The sequence below is a fragment of the Lycium barbarum genome, chromosome 2 (genome assembly GCF_019175385.1).
Source record: "Lycium barbarum isolate Lr01 chromosome 2, ASM1917538v2, whole genome shotgun sequence".
Taxonomy (NCBI): Eukaryota; Viridiplantae; Streptophyta; class Magnoliopsida; order Solanales; family Solanaceae; genus Lycium; species Lycium barbarum.
The window spans coordinates 83,800,184-83,823,661 of NC_083338.1; positions in this window are offsets into that span (position 1 = coordinate 83,800,184).

Consider the following 23,478-nt stretch of genomic DNA (forward strand, 5'->3'; position numbering starts at 1 on the left):
CAAATGGAGCACAATTCCTCAAAGGAAGATCTCCATCATGGGAAAGAGTGTCTTCATCCCATAGTGGGTTACATATCACATTATAGTCTCCAAAGGAAACTAAACGTTCAACATTAAAAACACCCCACTAGGTTCATCACTCTCAATAGTCATGTCATCCTCAAATAAAACATTATCCTTTACAAGAGAGTAATCCATGAACAATGAGGAGTCAAAGCATGTCATTTCACTCTCAAAAGAACCAATGTCATCTTTCAATGCATTTTCGCTCACATGACTATCTACATGACACACATCACCACTACAAATTGGAGTCTTATCACATGACAGTAAAGTATGATCAATAGACTCATTTTGACATGAAACAAGCAAGGGTGAGATGTCACATTCATTCAATTGACCAACTATATCAACATTATCACTAACTAGATGTACATTAAACACATCACAAGGATCCTCAAGTAGTGAATTATCATTACAAGCAAGTTGATCAACACAAGTTTGAACACTAGTTGGTAGTATGTCAAACTCGCAAGAATTACTAACATGATGATCACATGACATTGTACTACCATTTATTTCACAAGTGCCAACACTAGGTGGACACAAATCGATCTTGCAAGAAGAATCAATTTGGTCATCTAAAGGATCAACTAGTGTTTGAGCACCCGCCTTCGATAATGCACTATCATTCAACGCACAAGTGTTAACACTAGGTGGACACAAATCGACCTCGCAAGAAGGATCAATTCGGTCATCAATAGGATCAACTAGTGTAGGGACACTTTCAACAATGACATTATCAAGACATGGCAAGGATTCGCTAGGCTCAATGCAAGGTAAACTAACTTTCATACTCAAATTGGCATTAAGATCACTCAACAAAGTAAGAGTATTAGGAGAAATTATTTTACCTTGATTCTCATGTAAGGGATCTTCCTTGCCTTGAGACACCAAAGGGAAGCTCATTTGACCACGAGAATTAATGGTCTTGTCCGTCGTTCCTCCTTTCAACCACTTCCTTTTCAATGCCGCCCGAATCTCACTTGGGGTTTCTATAGGAGAGGGAATATATTGAGTTTGCGGCATCTCACAAGAGGGACTTTGCTTCTTCCCTTTTGAATTTTTCTCTTGGGAAATGGTTTTGCTCCTATAACCCTTTTCATGTGGTTCGGGATAATGGCCTCTCAAGCTCTCTTTCATTGCATCTCAAGTAATGATTGGATCTCCCCTCTTGTACGCCCAATAGTGTGCAACCTTCTTCTCAAAAGTCCCAATAGCCAATTCCATCTTCCTTTCTTGGGAATAAGGGTAACTAGCAAAGATTTCTTCCATCATGAACTCCCATTTCACATACTCTTCTCCACTAGCTTCCATAATCAAGATAGGCCATCTCACATTGGGCTCTTGCACGTATGGAAATAGAGGTTTCCTCCTTTCATCCCGACATACTTATGCCACTCTTGCTCATATGGGATCTCATGCCTTTGAAACCAAGGGCCACCTAAACATACTGTCACGACCCAACCCCGTGGGCCACGACTGGTACCCTAACTGGGTACCCATACGTACCTACCTAACAGAGTTGGCGAACCAGATAGAAAATTCACAATAGGTGTTCACATATTCAAGCCAATACAATTACGGCGCGCGCGAGAATATATATATACATAAACATAGTGAAACTTATACATAAGCCGATGAGGCTAATATAACAGACGAAGTCACAAAATCGTACGTACCTACCTGAACAGTAGCAACCCGTAACCCACATACATATCTACAGGCCTCTAACAGACATACAGAGTCATATGACGGGACATGGCCCCGCCGTACCCGGAGTTACCATACATACAAAATATACAGAAGACAGAAGATATATACCAAAAGTACACGCTCCGGATCAAGGAGCTCTTCAATATAGCAGAATCTGAGCCCTAGACTGGCGGCGTATCTCCATGTGCGTCTGTACCTGCGGGCATGTAACGCAGCCCCCGAAGAATCGGGGGTCAGTACGAAAAATGTACCTAGTATGTAAAGCAGAAACATAACAAACATAATCATAGCCTGAACCGGAAGCACAGAAATATAGCGGACAGAACCATAAATCAAACGGACGGACAGAATTATGGTCCAGACGGACGGGCAGAATCACAATCCATATGGACAGACGGAATGATAATCCATACGGACAGACAGAATGATAATCCATACGGACAGACAGAATCAGAATCCATACGGACAGACAGAATCAGAATCCATACGGACAGACAGAATCAGAATCCAATCAGACAGACAAAATCAGAATCCATACGGACAGACAGAATCAGAATCCATACGGACAGACAGAATCAGAATCCATACGGACAGACAGAATCAGAATCCAATCAGACAGACAAAATCAGAATCCATACGGACAGACAGAATCAGAATCCATACGGACAGACAGAATCATAATAGGGCACAGGAACATGGTCGCCACTCCTGCCTTTGGCGCCACAACATATCATATTTCAGAAGATTTCATATCTTCGAACATTTCCGTCACATACCACATCATATCATAACCACGGTAACCCCGGGGACAGATCACACGCCGGGAAACTGGACACATCATACTTCGTAACATATACACGGTAACCGGGGATGGACATATACCACAGTACCCTGAAACCGGACACATCATACTTCGAAATTCATACATGGGACCCGGCCCCCGACAAGGGACTCGGCGGCCTATCCGCACGATATAAACCGGCCCGAGATCCGGTGAAAGGAAGCATTGAGACATCCACGAACAGATTAATGAGAAACCACATACATACAGATCGTTATACCGACTCAATCAAACTGAAGTATGCCAAACAACGAGTCAAATCAGAGTATTCGGATAGTGTCCATAATACGCGCCTATATCCTACTTGGAAAGGCACGACGGATTATTACCGGAATCAGAATCCCAGATGTCAAAACCATTTTGTAAGATTTATATACAAAGTAGTCATATCGTGATCAGAATAATAGTTCCGATGTTGTTTTTTGAAAAACGGACAGAAATAAGACAATTTAGGTCATACAATAGGTATCGGGGCTCCGTGGCCCCACCTCGGACCAACTCGAGGCGACATGCGTAAATTACTGATAATAGACCTTATGAGGTCATCCATAATCATGTGGAAGTATTCCGACTCCGTTTAGGAAGGTTTCATGCAAAAGCTCACTTTAGGGACAAGTTATAAGAAAAGTGATTCAATCTTACTGAAGGAATTGGAGCGGATTTCCATCTCGAATTCCGAGGAACGGAGTCGTATTTAAGGCTCGCGGCCGAGCCTATTACGTTCAGAACATGCCTAAGAATGAAGGGGTAGGCTTTACATACCTCGATTGCGTCTTACGCTCGCTTGGCTTCGATTCCAATTTCGTCCAGAATCTACAAATGGTCAAGTTTACCAATTGTCAAATTCAAATCTTAAGACTCCAAGTTTATTATATATTTGCCTACCGAAATTTCGGCAGCACTTCCCCTATATATATAAAATCCCCGAGACTTAGCTCGGCTTAATATATCAACACAGCAACCCAACAACAACATCAATAACAACAACAAGTATCACAAAACACATAATATGGCATACTAGCCATCTTTCCGACATAACATCACATCTTTCATTCCGACCTTACATTTCCAAACCAATCTTACCATTTTCATATTCATCACTTATCAAGGCCATTACAACATGATTCGGAGGCATGTCATATCGTTTTCACCAAATATACATAAAGTATACACAATATACAAGTCTCCTGCCAAAGACATAATTCACCCACAACTTCCAATCTTTTAGCAAGCATGTTCATGACATATTCATATCTTCCAACTTCATCAATGACAATCCTAATTTGCCTCTTACTACTTTCATTTCCATATTTACATAAGTTAAAATAAATTTGCATAATTTCTTATAACAACATAGCAACCATTTTTCCATGACAACAAGAACTATTATCTTTTCATTTACTTCACCATAACACACTTAACATACTAACAAAACTTAATTCACTTCCATTTCACTCCTTACATCTCACGGCCACATACTATTTTTTTCCAACTATCACTAATTCATTCAACTTTCACTTCCAATACACTTTCTACCACAACCACAACTAGATTTCATCATGAATTCAAGTCATCATGAATATGCAACACATGCATACATACGGCCAATATACATACACACCCAAGACACAAAATTTTCATGCTTTTCATTCATTTCCACACACTACATCATACAAGCATTTTCCATAACATAACAAGGCATGAAATCCTTACCTTTTCCAAGACTTTCCACTTGCCACTAGAGTTGTCCTCTTGCCAAGATAATTGTATCACTTTGTAGAGAATCTTGAGCTTAGTAGTAATTCCAAAGAAGTTGGATTTTTGAACCAAGAATTTAGCTCCAAGAATTTTTTTTCTTTCTCCTTTCTCTTTTTTCTCCTCTCTAGCCGTGACCTCTTTCTTTTTTCTTCTTGATTTTTCTTTGTTTTTCTTGAAGCTTCTTTGGATAGAGATGACTATATAATGTCACATGGAAATTAATTAATTCCATGGACTTGGGCCATGTTGTGGCCGGTTGGGCTCCCATGTTTTGGGCCTCGTTTTCTTATTATTTTGTGAGCCCAAATTGTAGGCTAAATATTATGATTCATGGAACAAGTTTCCAAAATTCCAATTTTGCCATTGGCCTCCTTTCGTAATTCCACACCAATGTTATCCTAGCCGACACATTCATACCAAGTAAGGTCCAAATATGGCCTTATTCCTTACAAGTCAAGTTATCTCGAATTTTTCGAATATGCAAAAATGTCGGACGTAACACATACGTGACAAGTATCCATTGGAAGCATATCACACCAAACCTCCTCTTGGTACTCACCAAGTGAAATGAATACCATCACTCTCTTATCAACCCAATACCCTCCCTCGTCATAGTAAGGATTTCGCCTAATCACACAAGGTAACCTTAACTCTTCAACCGCACGAGGGGTGATGAAATTGGTGTAATAATCATCATCAAGCACAAGGATTCCCTCTCTACCACAAAGGTTTACCTTGGTCTCCATGAATCGCCTCTTTGGAACCACCTTCTTTTGCATATGACGACTCCAACTAGTACTCACATTCCCACGCATGCCACTTTGCTTCGGATAGGAAGTACTACAAGAAGAAGCATATGCATGCCCACTAGAAGCCCTTCCATAATCAACTTTAGCACGTTCACTACCTCCATAGACATACCCTCCACAATTCTTATTTGTATAAGGATTATCCCCATAAGACCCATAAGACACGTGTGAAGGAGAGTCATATCCCGAGTCGTCTTCATCATCATGATGTATAGCACAAGAACCTCCATCTTCATCATGTGAAACATAACAAGTTTCTTCTTCATCCCCATCTTCCTCATGAGACACATGAGTACCACTCTCTTCATATTCTCCTTCAAAATGGTAATTCTCTCATCGAACTTCCTCATGATCACCATTCCCCATATAGCCCTCATATTCCCCATCGTCACACTCTTGATAACTCCCATAGTCCTCCCCTTCATAACTACAACCATCATCATCATAACAATTATAATCGTCACCACATGAATCGGAATCCATGGAGAAATACCTGCAAAGAACACTTAGCAAACACATTAGTAGTAAAGAAACCTCACCACACTCGTGTTTACACTCGTTTGTGCTCGGCTAGCACCACTCAAATGAACTCACACACTCTTGCCTTTTACCACTCAAATGGATTGGCTGATGTTGATTCTCGATTGGATTCGGTTGCTTGCAAGGTGCACAATTTCTACTCAAGATTAGAATGGATTCTTGTTAGACTCGAAGAAAGAGGATGACTCAATTAAAACAAACGCACTTGAATCAAGAAATTAACGATGAAGTTGTAAAACGAGAAAAGAACGAAAAGAATTGTCACGAAAGAAATGCGGACACAGGAACTAATTAGCAACTAATAAGGTTGATTACTAGTTGTTAATTAGTTGTAAGAATCAAAGAAAAGGATTAGGAATGGATTCAAAGATAATTAGAGTTGAAAAACCTGAAATGCGCAACCTGCGACACCCGTGTAGCACCTGCGACTCGCAGGTTCAACACGTGATGGTGATCTGCGTCTCGCAGATGATGCAACCCAAAATGCTCAACTCTCTGTCACAAGGTGCGACACCACCTGCAACTAGCAGGTTCTACCTGTGATGGTGATCTGCGACTCGCGGATGATGCTCCCAAAAATGTTCAACTCTCTGTCACAAGGTGCGACACCACCTGCGACTAGTAGGTTCTACATGCGACTCGCATGTGTCGCATGTAGTGTCGCATATGGGCCAAATCGATGTTTTTTTTTTTTTTTTTGCAAAAATCAGAAATTTAGACTAAGTATTTCTGTTTTTTTTTTTGTTTTTGTTAGGCCCACAAACACTTTTTCACAACTTTTGGATCAAATGACCCTTTGGAGAGTCTTCTTTCTTATGAAGATTTGAAGGTCTTCAAGAACACAAGAACAATTCAAAAATTCAACTACCCTCAAATCAACTCCAAATTGGCTCAAATTTCGGATTTAAGTTCTCTTTAATGTAGAGAACAAAGCCCAAGAGGTTTCAACCTTCAATTTCACCTTCTTCAACAAGACCCACTTTCAAGTTCTTGAAGTTTTCAAATCTTCAAATTTCAAAAATGGTAGATCCTTCAATCCTTGGTCAAATACCTCCAAATTTCGGATTTAGAGTCCTTATCAACTAGAGAACAAACCCAATCAACTTGAACCCTCAATTTTTTTTTTCCTTCTTCAAACCCACCAACCTTGTTCTTAAAGCTTTGAAGCTCAACAATGGTGGAACACAAACCCTAACTCCAAATTGACTCGAAATTGAAGATTTAGACTCTAGAAACACTAAGAAACTCTAATCTAACACTAGATTCAACAAAATCAACAAGAAAATTTGATTTTTTTTTTGAATTTCAATTTTTTTTTTGTTGAATCAAAACCCAAGACTAGATTTGATGGAACAAACCTAAGCTAAGCTCTGATACCAATTGATACAATAACGGATACGCGGAAACGACAAATTAAGAAGATAAACAAAAGGAAAAGAAAAAGGATAGAAAGATAGACACAAGATTAGAGAGAATTAAGCAACCAAAACTATATTAAAGTCTTGACCTCCTAATTACACAACTAATTAGCACCTAACTCTTAAGTTGACCTCAAGGGAATTGAATTCCCAAGAAACCAACCTCTCAACAATCAAAGATCCAACAAGAGCCATCCATGACCTCTCTACAAGTTTCTCTCTCTAGAGACAACTCTCAAAATCACTCATAAATTTATCAATTCATCCAAAAAAGCCCCTAAATGAAATAAAAGACTAGCTAAATATACTACTAAATAATAGAAGACCCTATTATTACATAAATGTCATTAATGAGGCAAGGGCCTTGTTTGGCTAGTCTTGTGGAAATGGAAATCTTGAATTTGCGAATGTGGCCTCTTGCAAACATAGCCTTCCTTGCTCGTTGGCCACTTTAATGCTCTTCCATCTCCCATCCGTCCTCTCCATGCTATCATCCAAACTTTTGCTCCACGAGACGGTCCTTTAAGTGTCCATGAGGCAACTCGGCTTTCATCACTTACAATAATAGTCATCATTCCTGCATTCAGATGGCACCGTATGAAGTTCTATATGGGCAAAAGTGTAGATCCCCGATTGGGTGGTTTGAAACAGGAGAGACTAAATTGATAGGGCCAGACTTGGTCCAACAGGCTATAGAGAAGTTAAGCTCATACAAGATCGGCTGTTAGCGGCCCAAAGTCGTCAAAAGTCCTATGCGGATAATCGTCGAAGAGACTTGGAGTTCGAAGTGAAAGATTGGGTATTCTTGAGGGTGTCACCTATGAAGGGTGTAATGAGATTTGGCAAGAAGGGGAAGCTTAGCCCCCGGTATATTGAGCCATATGAAATTGTACGCAAGATAGGCAAGGTGGCCTATGAGTTACAGCTACCTCCAGAATTGGAGTCTGTTCATCCAGTGTTTCATGTCTCGATGCTTCGGAAATGTATTGGAGATCCTACTAGGATCGTCCCAGTGAATGATGTGCAAGTGACAGAGAAATTGACGTATGAAGAGATACCCATTACCATATTAAATAGGCAAGTACGGAGGCTTAGAAACAAAGAAGTGGCCTCAGTTAAGGTTGTATGGAGAAGCAGTAAACGAGAGGAAATGACGTGGGAAGCGGAAGAGAGTATGCGATCCAAATACCCACATTTATTTTATCCCTTGGAAGAAGTCCAAGATGAGACACCAAGATCACAAGGTATGTATGTTTTCCTTTTATGCTTTTGGGTCGTGCGTGGCAAACAATTTTATGCTATTATCTTGTGGCCCTGTGAGGCATCGATATTATGGGTTGTTGTGATAGGATGGTAATGTCATATTATAGGGGAAACTTTGGCGAAATTATTATAGAATCCCCAAAGACTTTAACATTCGAGGATGAATGTTCTTAAGGGGGGAGAATGTTACACCTCGGAAATTTTCCGTTGGTACGCAAGCGAATGAACTAGTGATGAGTACGAGTGTATGATGTTCCATGAGTAAGAAATGACGTTTGATGGCCTTAGGCGAGATTTCAAAGGTATCCGATGTAAGAAGAGAAAGTTGGCTAAGATAAGGCAAGAAATGAGGTGAGCAATGCATGTAAATGGGTGTGGGTGATTAGAATGAAAAGTCTAAGAAATATGAGAAGTTGCAGATTTGCAACTGGCCAGGTGGTCGTAAAGTGCTATACGGACCATAAACTGGTATACGAGTAAACTAGCAGGTCGTAAACTGGCATGCAAAACTTCAACTTTCTGCCAGTGGAGGAAATGGTAAAATACGACCTGGAATACGGACCGTAAAGTGATTTACGGCCCGTAAACCATGGTCGTAAATCACCATGCAAATAGCCCAAGTTTTTGGTTTTAAAAAGGTTAAAGACGACCACGAAGGACGGTCCGTAAACTGCTATACGGACCGTAAACCCAGTTCACGACCACTGTGCACTTCAGCACAGATTTTTCAAGTCATTAAATAAGGGGACCAAGACTTATTTTATTTCATTTCTACATCACACCACTTCTCTCTAAAAACATCTCTCTACATTTATTATACAAGTTTTCAAGGATTATAAGTGATCAACAACATAAAACAAGTGAATCAAGAGTAAGAAAATCATCAAAGGTCATCCAAAGTCAAGAAATCCAAATGGAGATAAACTAGGGTTTTGCTCAAAGTGGAGTATTATCAACTAAGGATTGTTCCTACAACATCTAAGGTAAGATTCATGATATTTATATGTTGTTTAAGATATTGGAGAGTTGAAATGCATGGATTGTAGAAAATATGGTAAAATGGGTCATGAATGATGAATAGTAACATTTTAAGAAATAGTTTGAATTGAGCTATGAACCTTGATGTATTGTGATGTAAATGTGTTATAAATGATGTTGATAACATTAGATGGGAGATGCACGCGAATGGATATAGTCGTAGGTCCTAGCTATGGATATGGACTAATGAAGGTGAAATGATGAATATGGATAATGTGAATGACTAATGGCCATTGTTATGATATTATGAATGTATTGTTGACGTTGGGAGTTGAATTACGATGTGAAGGAATAGTTGTCCGATTTTCCCTAGCTTTAGCCATGTGTGCTAATTATCGATGCTAATGATAGTATGACCTTAATAAAGGTAGAAACGTGAGCATCGGAGGAGTACGTGCAAGTGTAGAATAGTGCGACGGAAAGGTATGTAAGGCTAACCCTTCTTTCATAAGGCATGGTTCTTTGGCCAAATTCCTAATTCCTCTCTATGAGTATGTCGTCTCCAAATGATTGATATTCCGAGTTCATAAGCTCACGATCCTTGATATGTACTACGATTGTACTACGCACCTCATGTGACGAGTAAGCCTATGATATGGAAGTAACGATAATGATGATAATAGTAATGATGATGATAATAATAAGGATGTTAAAGGTGCCTATGGGATAGTATACTTATATGTGCCTATGAAGGGCTATAATGAAACCCCGAGCTTATAACGCCGGGTAGAATATATATATATATATATATATATATATATATATATATATATATATATATATATATATATATATATATATATATATATATATATATATATATTCATATACATATATATATATATGTATATGAATATGTATAGAGTATGTATACGATTACGAAACGCGCGCACACCTCTGCAGATGGTACGGATAACCCAGAAGCCTTGGTAGGGCCAGGTATGAGTAACCTTGAGCCTTGGTTGGCCAAGTATGTATGAAACACCGATCCTATGAGGTCGGGTATGTTATGTAAAGGCTATGTATACGAAATGACTATGTATATAATATGAATATGAATGTGATAAGACTATGTATATGAGTACGAATAAGGCCACGTATACAAATACGAGCACAAATCTGGTACGAGTACTATTATGGACTACGGATGATAACATGTGTACAAATACGTATGAGAAATGGAAAGTCCCGATGAAAGGCAAGTAAGTGATATGACGATGATATTACTGTCTCCCCCTCCTACGCTATTTCATATGTTGTTCATTATGCTTCTATATTGATGTTGATCATGCTTTACGTACTCAGTACATTATTCGTACTGACGTCCTTTTGTTTGTGGACACTGCGTCATGCCCGCAGGTGCACAAGGAGACAGACTTGATCCGTAGCTACATATTCAGAGATTACATAGAAGAGCTCTATTTCCTTCGGAGCCATATCTGTTGGGTACTTATTCTTTTGTGTATATAATTATGGGCATAGCGGGGTCCTGTCCCGCTCATGTGTTATGTCATACTCTTCTTAGAGGCTCGTAGTCACGTGTATATGGTTAGGTATGTCTGTCCTTGTCGGCCTATATTTTTGTATATCATTTTGATAGCCTTGTTGGCTCATGTACGTTGATGTGGCAGAAATGCTTATAAAGGTAATATCGCCCAAAGGGGCTAGTTTGATGAATGAAAGGAAATGTATGTTTAATTGTGTGGCTCATCTATATGTAAGCATAAGTGAAAGCTAAGGGGGTGCCCGGGTGGGATAGCACCGGGTGCTCGTCGCGGCCCCCTAGTCGGGTCGTGACTAGGAATCTCAGACATAAAAGCTAATTCGTATATCTGAATACATCTGAATAATTCTGTCTAACTGAAAGTGCCTCTAAGAGCATATGATATGCATGCTTTCTTTCAAAATTCATATACATATATAATATTATAACTGTTAGTGCTGAGGAATGTACAGCCCGATCCATAAATGTTAGTGTTGGGGAACGTGCAGTCCGATCCATATATCATATCAAGTCGACCCCTCTGTGGGCATCATCATCGTCATCGTATACTAGTTGGTCGGGTGGTGATGCGTATATAATGCCTATCCCTCTCCCCAAAGCCCATATACATATAATATACGTGTATATAATGCCTTCTTGTCATGGGTCAATGTGCATATGTATAAATGAATGCAACATATAAATAAGATCAATAAATAGAACTCTCGGAGTGACATACAGTCGTGCTACCTCCGATAAATATCTTTGAGCTAATATCATCAATATACATACTCTCATGACCCATGAACAGAAGGAGTAATCATAAAAGAGGTACAAGAACATCAAAGATTAGAGCACTCATAATGCTTCTAAGAATAGAGTGATCTGGAAGTTCGTTCATTCGTCTGTTCGTTCATATCGTAAGGATCATGCCAAAATAAAAGGAAGGGATGGCCTTAACATACCTTGAAGCCTATCTAAATGTCCAATGTTTACTTCCCGAGCTCGCAAGTCTACAACCAAGATAACATAGGCTACAATTAGACCATATACATCTCTTACTATCCATTTCATGTATGTAGGAAACTTAACGAAATTCGGGCAGATTTCCCCTATAATTCCTACTCCAATCTGACTTCAAAACAACCCACAACATACACAACAACAACAACAACATCTACAATCCATGTACAAGAAAACTATCTTTATATCACAACAAGTTCTAAAACAGCCCATAAAATCAATGCAAGTTCTAGCATGACTTAAGCCTTCCTTTCACAAATTCAACATCCATCAAATTGTATAAAGATGAGGGATAAAACCTTACCTCAATGACCGGAAGAAAAACATTACTAGCAAGCTTGACCTCTTAAATTCTTATAACCTCAAAAATTATCTTGTCCTTGAACTTATGTCGATTAACTTACGAAAAATCCAACGTACGAAAGTACGGGATGTAACAAATCGGCCCCGCTATATCAAAAAAATACACATATGCAGTGCATACCAAAATGATGGCAAAGCATGTTCGGAAATAGTGGAACACTTCGGTCGACCGCTTAACTGGAGCAACCTACTAATGGACTACGTCAATCTAAGGAGTCAAACCTGCAGGCATGAATGCAGCATCCCTGCAAGGGACGTTAGTGCAAAAAGTGTGCTCATTATGTAAGGCAGGATAAACATGACATAAATATAACATAAGTATATATAACATGAGTGAGGAAGACTGGAAAGAAACAATCTGGAACCTGGATCTCACCACTCTCGCCTTTTACCACTCAAGGGCTGCTCCTCGAAGTTCTTCAATAAACCAGCAACTCAAACACCTCAAAGTAAGTTCCAAAGCTTGGTTCAAGAATGGAGTTTATATCAAACAAAGAAAAGGACAACAAAAACTTAAACTGACAGGAAACAAGAAATACACAATGAAAATAGAGAGAGAAAAAAAACACGGAACAAATTAGCACGAAACAAAGAAATAGACACAAAATTACTAGACAACTCTAAGTATGGACAAATACTTCAAGTATCTAGTAAGAGAACATAAAGAAAACCAAATGCAAGAAATAAACACTTTCAAGAAAAGATTTAGAACATATCAATGAGTTTGGATACAAATGTATTGTAATGATCTTGCACTCCTCAATGTGACTTTTGAGTTCCTTGATGAGTTTTAGTCAAAGAATCTTTAAAACTAATGGGATTTTCAAGAGATAACAACCACAATGGGTTTCCCAATAATTTAAAGTCAACAAATCACAAGATAAAGGATTGAAGAAATCAAGAATAAGTAAAAAAAACTTAGAGAGTACTGTTCACGGCACTGTCCACTTGAGCAGTTTTTTTTTTTGCTACTGTTCACGTGCTACTGTATTTTTTCAGATTTTTTTTTTTTGGTATTTAGAATTCAAATCAATAGATCGGGTGAGTATAGGAATTCTCAACCATCCAAAGCTCTGATACCACTTGATAACAACACGGTTAGCGGAAGACTTTAGAATTGAAAATTAGAAAGGGGGAAGGATTGATTCTTGAGAAAGAAGTTCACAAGTTCAAGTATTTGATACTTAAAACGTTGTTTAATAGTGAAAGAAGGAGTTGAATCAATGAAGAAGAAGAAGAAATGGAGGGAGGGAACTCAAACAAGGAATCTTACCATCGAAGAATCCGAGTTGCGGTTCAAAGTAGAACAAAAAGGGCATAACCCAAAAGAGAACCTCAAAGGTCTCCACAAGCACAAGGCTAGTATTATTAATATTCAAACTTAGTTACAATGAATAAGAAAACACCCCTTTATATAGGAGAAATGGTGGCTGCCACCCTAAATAAAATAAAGAACATTCTAGACATTAAAGTTGGTCAAACCAAATTAATTAAGGTGCAATTTCCAAGCTGCATAGAAGACCACCAATTCTTTGTTCCAAAGTGCATAGAAGACCACCAACACTTTGTTCAATAAAAACATTAAATGTAGTCAACATAGCAATCTTCTAGAAACACAAGTATGGGCTGCTGAACTTGTTCCTTCTTTGGGCATGTTTTGGGCCATAATCCAACTCATCTTGGTTTTCAATTGGGGCCTCCAATTAGTATTAAGACTTTCCCTAAAGATCTCCTTTGGGCTGGAGCTATTCCTCCATTACATGACATGTCATTACCAAATGAAGCCCATTAAAGCATCTTGATATTTTTTAGTCTTCAACGAAAATTAAGCTTCCTTGGTTGCTATCATTCTCCCCCTCTTATAGAAGATTCGTCCCGAATCTTGGTGGTGACCTTTTTTGCTCCTTAATGCATTTGAGCCTCCATGGTTGCTATCAATATGTGTGTGTTAATGGAGGAAGAAAATGGGTTGAAGAAAATGGGTTTTAATGGAGGAAGAAAATGAGTTGAATGTTTCTTGAAAATAAGCTCTTTATGATTGATGATTAAATTGAATGTGTGTGTTTAATGAAGGAAGAAAATGGGTTGAAAAAAATGGGTTGAATGTGTGTTGTTAATAGAGGAAGAAAATGGGTTGAATGTGTGTGTGTGTGTGTTAATGGAGGAAGAAAATGGGTTGAATGTGTGTGCTAATGGAGGAAGAAAATGGATTGATGGATTTCTTGACATGAAGAAGAAGGGTTTAGTGATGAACAAGAAGAGTTTAGTGATGAAGAAGACAAAATTAATGGTTTAATAGTTAATTAGAGGTTAATTAGTGTAAATATAATTAATAAAAGAAAAATCAAATGAAAAAAAAAAAGGAAAAGTGGCAGTGACGTGTCAGTGACGTGGCAGCAGCGTGGCAGAGAGTCTGCAACACTCTCCACTGTGCAACTGGGCTTCAATTTTTTTTTTTGCCACGTCAGTCAGAAAATGGTACTAAAATACTGAAAAATTAAGACTGGAGAGGTAATAGATCGCCCGCAAAGGTTGGGTGCGTCATAATTAATCTGGCTATACGTTGGGGGGGGGGGGGGGGTTTATGTATTTTCCCAATTAAAGTAACTTACTTTGTTAAGTCTAGAAGCTTAATTAATTAATTCATCTCAAGTTGGTTATCTAGACAAAGTGTGGTTATAATTGAACATCTAAAAGGCTATATTATAAATCCCAATTCTAGCAATCTTTTAAATTCCAAATCAGCCCAATTCGCCCCAAAACATCCAAGCCCGACACTCCAGCCCAAAAATGATAACTTGGCCCAACTTCTTTCAAATTTACAAAACATTACATTCTTTCTTTTCTCTTCCATACATCAGACCAAATGAACCCTAAGTCTTTATTTTCTCCAGCATTAACAGCTCACAACCAGCACGCAAGAAGCCCTTTTTGGTTTAATTCTCGCTTTAATTTTACGAGCACAATCCTTGCCTCACCATTTTTGACAAAACATTCGAAACATCTACTTTGCTCACAGAACCAAACAGTAATATCTGCTCTTTTATTCATTTTTTGATGAATTCCTTTGAATTTCTCTTTTCCTTTTTACAACGGTGCGGATTTCAAACCCATTATTAGTGAATAGAGAAACATGTTTGGTATTCGTACATATTGACGGTTTTTTGAAAATAGTTTTACATGGGACCTAAACTAAAATGATCAAGCAGGTTTGCTGGTGAAGTTTCTACTTCTTTGACTAACTGTTTTTTTATTTGCTTCATTGTTCCCTATGTTGATTATCTATTGATAAGTAATTCTATAATGGAGAATTCCAACCTTCTGATTTACTTCATTATTTTTTGCTTTAATTGTCTACTGGTAATGAATCTATGCAGAATACAAAGGCATTTTGAAGTGGTGGTGATCAATCATAAAGAAGTAAGAAGGATTGTTATGCTGATCTGGAAGTTTTTGATCGCCTCAATGTTTTAGATTTATAGGTAAAGTAATGTGTCATTTTCTTTTTTAGTTACTTCAAACAATCTTTGGATCGATTATTTAGTATTAAACGGAGAGACGAACATGAACAACGCTATTTACTCATTTCAAACCTTCCATTTCATGGAACAAATACTGGAGGTAGCATATGAATCCTAATTGTTCCAAAACACATCACGTTCTGCTATATTGCTCTATCGGTATTCTAGAAGAACTATATTCCGTTCACATAACTGTCACGACCCAATCCCGTAGGCCGTGACTAGTGCCCGAGCTGGGCACTCGTACACACACTAACCAAAATCAGCATACAAATGACTTATACAGATACAAAGGTCAGACATCGTCGCAAACTGTCATATACAAACATATGTTCCACACGGAAGCCGGCCAGGCTGTCATAAAACACATCATCCCAAAATATACATATACGAGCAAATAAGGCTGCCACGGCGAATGGATCCGCCCAAAACATAAATCACACAGACATAGTTGGACAATAACCATACACAACCCACAAACATGTCTACAGACCTCTAAGAGTAACAACAGAATCACATGACGGGACATGGCCCCGTCGTACCCTTGAATAGGCGTACATATATGCAACGGAAGAGTCTGTACCAAAATATAGGCTCTGGAACAAGGGAGCGCTCCAAGACAGCAGAGTGGATACCCTAAGCTGGCGGATCACCAAATCGAGCGTCTGTACCTGCGGGCATGAAACGCAGCCCCCGAAGAAAGGGGGTCAGTACGGAATAGGTACTGAGTATGTAAAGCATGAAGTTCTGTAAACAGGATCATAACCGGAACAAGAGGTACAGAAAATAAATACAATATGCAGAATATCAAAATGCTTACTTGAAACACAAATTATGCATGCCAGGAACGGTGTCCGATCCCTTGCGGGACCCGGGGAACGTGGTCGCCATCCCGACTTCGGCGCCACACACATCATACACCAGAAGATTTGCTCCGTAATCTTCGTAACACATCATAGCATCAGAATACACATATATATGGTGCCCGACTCTCTAGCAAGGGGCTCAGTGAACCATAAACACACCATAACACCATAACACATCATAACTCCGGAATATATATATATGGAACCCGGCCCTCAAGCAAGGGACACGGTGAACCATACGCACGATACATACCGGCCCGGGACTCGGCGAAAGATGTAACAGCCATATGCACGAGCAGAGTAGTGAGAAACTATATGCAATTTAAAACATTTTCAAAGACTCGATAGAGTAATCAAACCGAGCTATCATTGGAACCCAAGACAATAGTCAAATCGAGTTTCCTTCGAACGTCACTCGGGAACCTATTGAATAGAACTATATAAGGAGGGTCTCGGGGATCATAGACACATCTCAAGTCAATCCAAGATGGCACACGAAAGTTACGAACATTATTCGTGACAGAATCCTTTACGAACGTATCGGAGCGATTCGAGCTCGTCTATGAAAGTTAGGGGCCCTATTCAACATAGAATCTTTTAGGAACAAAAACTCTTTATGCAATATTTACTATCCAATCATACAAGAGACACAAAGCCCCTAACTCGACTGTATTAGGAACGCTAACATTAGGGAGTGAATAAGAATCGTGGACAGGCTCGGATCTTAAGAATGGAGTTACCCTACGGCTCACATCATATCTTACTTACATCTAAGACATGCCAAAAGAAAAAAGGGTAAGCTTTACATACCTGGAAGATGATTCTCGACTTTCAACTTACTTTCCGTCTTGCAACTCGCTTAAGAATTATTCGTAGCCTCGTAATCTACATATGGAATCGTTCATAATATCGTTAGGATCATCGTTGTACGTTCGTCTCGAAACTTTAATTAAAACCCCTTTTTAAATTCTGCCGAAATTCGAGCAGCATTTCCCCTGTTTATATGCCTAGCCCGAGATTCCAAGTTAACAACCAACAACATCAACAACAATACCAATAGTATTAACATCATTTTCAATACCGACGTATGCCATAAAACAGCCCGCACACTGTTTTCTAAATTTCCCAACCATCCAAATTTGCGATATAACTATTTAATAATTTTATTTCCATAAAGACGTCAAAGTTAATACCAATAACATCAATAACTACATCCCACAAGATAAATAAGTATATTTTTTTATCCAAAATTCTCCGCACGCCTCAACCCATAATCCAACTACACCAATAAACGAATTTATCACACTATTTTCTTCGTTCTAGTTCGTTAAAACCCTAAATAAACTTGTTAGCAATGAAAAGGAACCTTAATCTTACCTCACGTGTGCAGCCACCACGTCCACCCTCTTCTTTTTGGTTGATTTTTAGTTCAGATTGAAGACAACGCAGCGTACAACACTTTTCCCTTCATGGGCTTTGGGATTCGGGGCTTAGATTTCGATCAAAAATTGTTTTTTCTTCTCCAAGACTCTTTTTCTCTCTCTTTCCAGAATTTTCTGGTTGTTCTTGGTCTTAAAATGAGGAGGGAGGCCGAAATTTGCACTTATAAAGACATGGGTAATGGGCCTAACCCTGTTGGGCTCGGTTTGGGCCTGACCCACTGACCTTTCTGCCTTAAAACGTCCATATCTCCTTATCCCGATGTCACCTGTGGACCCACGACCTATGGTTGGAAAGCTAATTCAATTATCTACAACTTCTATTGCTTGGTATGTTCCCAAATTCCAAATTTATAATACCGTTTTTGCCCCTCGAAATCAGGTCACCTGAAAACGTTACTTAAAAATATTTATTTGGAGCGTTTCCACTTTGATTCGGCTCAAGGGTCCTTCTTGAGTTGTGTTTAGCTTCACATATGTGATTCATATAACTTGTCACATGTCCTAAAAAAATCTCGATGTGTGGGCCCCACCTCAGCTTATGAATAATCCGACGTACAAAAATACGAAATATAATATCATCAACGTGAGTTTGAATTATGTAGCGACAATATGATTGTCAATTTTGAGGAAGCACGTGTCACGCTCATGCTCTGAAAACGCAGGGTATAACATCCTCCCCCCCCCCCCCCCCCCCCCCCTTTAAAACGTTCGTCCTCGAATGTTGAGGTGGAGTTGGCTTCGAGGTAGATGTCAATGTTTCTAACTGTATTTATTTCAGTATTTACTTGCTCGTTGGAACTGAACTAATCCGAGTTACGTAGTTTGTCCCCTTTTTTTTTTTTTGTCCACTAACTCTTTAAACTTTATCATTCTCATTGCCTCCTCAGCTTTCGTTATTTACATTCTTGTATGCCCTTTTCATATCGTGCTTACCACATACCTCTATCCAATTTTTTTTTTTTGAGCTCGTCTTCTTCTCGTTCTCTTCGACCTCCACGTATCTTTTTTACATTTCACAGATGTCCCAAGCCTTTATATCCTTGGATTTGACTTGTTCTTATTCTTACTTCCTTAAAGAAAACCTCAAGGTTGATCAAATTTAGTATCCTTTGCTTTTGTTATAGCCCGTACTTCGTATGTTCGGAAAATTCAAGATAATGGAGATATGTTAAGAACAAGACTATGTTTCAAAAATTATTTTAATATACGAGTTGTTGAAAATATTATTTATGGTTATTACTAGTACGGAAAGATTGAGAGAGGTTAAGGGCAAAAAGAGAAATGCGCAAAATGACCAATGGAAATAATGTAGAAAGCTAGGGGCAAAATGGTCATTTCACAAGTATTGGAAATTTGAAGCAAAATCTAGAAAATAAAAAGAAGAGGAAAAGAGAAGAAAATTCTAGAAATGGAAAAAGAAAGGAAAAATCTAGAGAGGGGCATGTGCCCCTCACATGCCACTATATATATATATGTATAAGTCTTGAAAAAAAAAACAAGACAATTCATTATTTGTCTATAGAGGACTCAAGAAATAAAACAAGAAAGATGAAGGAAAAAAAAAAGGGGCCATATTCGGCCCTAGCCATGGAAAATTGGCTCCATGAAATCTTGCCCCAAAAAATTATTTTCTTGTGGTATTCCTACTAATTCAAGGGCCCTCTACAACGTGGTGTAATTGTTTCGGAAGATAGGCCATCCGTTTCATTGTTTCCGCACTTTGGTTGAGTGAATAAGTTGGGAGGAAAAGGTAAGAATTAATCCTCTTTTATATGTTATAAATGGTTTGTGTATGTTGTGGTATGTGGAAATGCAAGAGAAGCATGAAAACATGCATGTTGGGAGCTTGGCCGTGTGTGTACATGTTGTGTAGGAAAAAAATGGAATAATTTTTATATGGTAGTTTGATTGTTGTTGATAAGTATCCTATGATGAAAATGAGAACTTGATGATTCAAGTTGGAGTTGAGATTAGTGTGTGTAGCCGTGTGTGTAGCCGTGTGTGTGTGTGTGGTGTGTAGAAATAATGAATTAAGTGTATTTAGCATGATTATGTGTTGTTGTGATGTGCAAAAAATGGATGAAAATTATGGAATGTGCGTGTTGAAGGGCTGGCCGAAAATGGACTGTTTTGCATGTCAAAGAATGAACTAATTTTATTTAGTATGTTTGGGTTGTTGTGTTGTGGATTATGTGATGTAAATGAGAGCTTAATGATCTAAGATGGTGTCGTAATTGTTGCGGGCTGTTTTTGGAAGCCAATTTGAATCAAATGTAGTTTCTTGTAATTATGATAATAATGTTGTTGAAGTGTGGTTTGTTGGTGTAGTTCGTGAAGTTTGAAGAAAGAAATGTGTTGTGATGGTTCCTAGGGAAGTTGGAAGATTTCGGGTTCCATGATGCATTGTTGGGTTGTTTGAATATTTTGTGATTTGTCCGAAGCGTTCTTGAATCTTGTTTAAATAGTTTGGATTAGTACTTGAATGCATGAAGATGGATGTTGGTTTGATTGCATGCGGTTGATTTGAATGAAAGTGGAATATCGTCGAATTGTATAGAAAAGAGTCACTAATGTTAGAATGTGTTTTGAACCTCTTATTGATGTTGTAGCTTGGTTGTTGGTTGGGTTGTTGTTGAATTGGGCCGAGCCATATTCTCGGGGTTGGTATATTTACAGGGGAGGTGCTGCCGAAATTCCGGCAGAATATAAGTGAACATGTTTGAAAGGTTAAGGCAAGTATGTGACAACGAAGCTAATGAATGGATGAATCCCTTTGAATGTAGATCAACAAGTTGCACAAATGAGCGTAGCCAGTTGGTCGCGGCGCAGGTATGTAAGGCTTACCCTTTCTTTCTTGGCATGTCCTAGAGCTACATAAGGTATGATATGATATGCACTTTGGGGAAATTCTACTCTTGAATTCTGAGTTTTGTCCCTAAAGAGTTCTGTATGCGTAAATGTCCAAAGTTTTGTTTGATATGTTTCGAAATGGTATTCGAAAGACAATTATTATGATTAACATTTTGATTTCCAAATGATAATACGTTTAACTATTCCGTTGAGTCCTTAGTATACTTTGATATGTTCATATGATTCTAAAAGTTATATTTGATTTGATCCATTTGACGTCCGGAAGAGATTTGTTTCTGATGTTCTATTTAATATGCTTCCGAGTCTACCTATGATTCTGATTCACTTCTGATATAAGTATGTTTGATACGATCTAGTTCGTTATACGATTGAGTAACGATATGAGTATAAAGAGTTTTGTTTCTGAAAGAATTTTGTATGTCATAATGTCCCTAACCTTCGGAAAGATCTCAGAATTGCTCTGAAATGCTTATAGAACGCTCTGTACTTCAAATGTTTGTAACTTTCTCATACGATGTCGGATTGACCTGAAACTTGTTCTGAGTCTTCAGAAGTCAGTAAGTGTACGTATCTGTTGAGTCTTGATTTGTGTGCATATGGTTTCGCACTACTCTGTTCGTGCAAGTTTCTGTATGTCTATTCACTGAGTCCCGGGCCAGGACATGTTCTCGTGCGTATTCCACTGCATTGTTCACCGAGACCCACCAGTAGAGGGCCGGGACACGTTATATGATGATGGCGCCAGATCCGGACCGGATCCCCTCTACCGAGTCCCTTATTAAAGGGTCGGGACACGTTATCCACCGAGTCCCTCACTGGCGGGCCGGGACACGTTACATGCATACATGATATTTGATGTGACATATATGATTTCATTCACCGAGTCCCTCACTCGAGGGCCGGGACACGTTATGCATATGTGATATGTTATATGGGTCGGGCTGCACGTTTCGCAGCGATATATGTGCATGTATATGTATGGATCGGGCTGTACGTTCCGCGGCATTATTATACTACGTATGACATGGGCATTCATGATTCGTGTCTGGAAAATAAGTATTTGGTATTCTGGGTAATGTACGTACCTTCTGTACCGTTTGTTTGACTATGGTTTCATTTTCTGTATCCTATGCCTTACATACTCAGTACATATTCCGTACTGACCCCCTGTTCTTCGGGGGCTGCGTTTCATGCCGCGTAGGTACCCACAGATGGATAGACGAGATTAGCTGAAGATGATCTAGTGGATTGGCGGGCTCCATTTCCTCTAGGAGTGCTGCCGAGTCAGAGTATGTATGCTGTGATGTCTGATCAGTATTAGAGACTTTGCAGACAGCGTCGTGGGTAATGGTTGTCGGTCTGTAAGCGGCTCCATCAGCCGATATGTTATTTTGTGTTATGTAGTAAACTTCATATGATTACAGATTTTTGTTTAATCTTGAACGGTAAGTGGAAAATTTTGACAGCTGAATATGTATATTACTTGTATTTGATTTTCTGGACCCCAAGGAACTAGGTGTGTAATCAGAGTCTGCGGGTTCGCTCGGCTCCGTATGTGGGGTCGGGTGCCCATCACACCCTAATAAGGTAAGGTGTGACAAAGTGGTATCAGAGCAGGTCTGTCCTAGGGGTTGTCTGCAAAGTCGTGTCCGGTAGAGTCCTGTTTATGGTGTGTAGCGCGCCACATTTATAAACAGGAGGCTAAGGGACATTTAGGGATTGTTGACCTTCTTTCTGTCATAGATCGTGCGATAGAGCCAAGCTATAGGAAATGAAATTTCTTATGTAAGCCTTACGTACGACGAAAAAGGTGAGTGATGACATGGAAAGTCGCAGGGGTAAGTATTGGTGTATTTGATTTGTTACCTGGAATTGGCAGTCCCGGATGGCCAGAATATGGTATAGTTGTATGTTCTGTAAGGTGTTGTTGGTATTTGCTGTGTACAGGAAGATAGTATAAGAAAAACAAGGTCGGATGGAGGATTCAGAAAGTCGACAATTAATTTTGCCATAGGTTACTATGTAAAAGCGGTGAGTAAGAAGTTCGAACGGACTGATATCGGGGCATCCATAAAATAATGACAACGAAGGTGTATCTGTTATCAACAGGAGTCTGGAAACCCAGAATGAAAGGCAGTTACGTAAGAAAGTGAAAGGTGAGCCCTGAGGGCCAAAAAGGGTAAAATGGTAATTATGGAAGAAAAGACGTACCACGAGGGTGTCCCGGGATTTGTAAGACCTCGATTAGTCCCGAATCATGTAGTAAAAGTCATGCGAGAAAGTGGACCCGAAAATATCAGCATTAAGGCGTCGGATTCCACTAAAGATTCGAGGTTAAGCGTGCTCAGGTGGGAGCAATTTCAGGATGGGTGACCCCCCTGGGAAGTAATTAGGAAAATTTTGCAAAATTTAAAATTTAAGGGAACAAATGGAAAACTAGAGTAACCTGAGTGAGACTATGGTGTA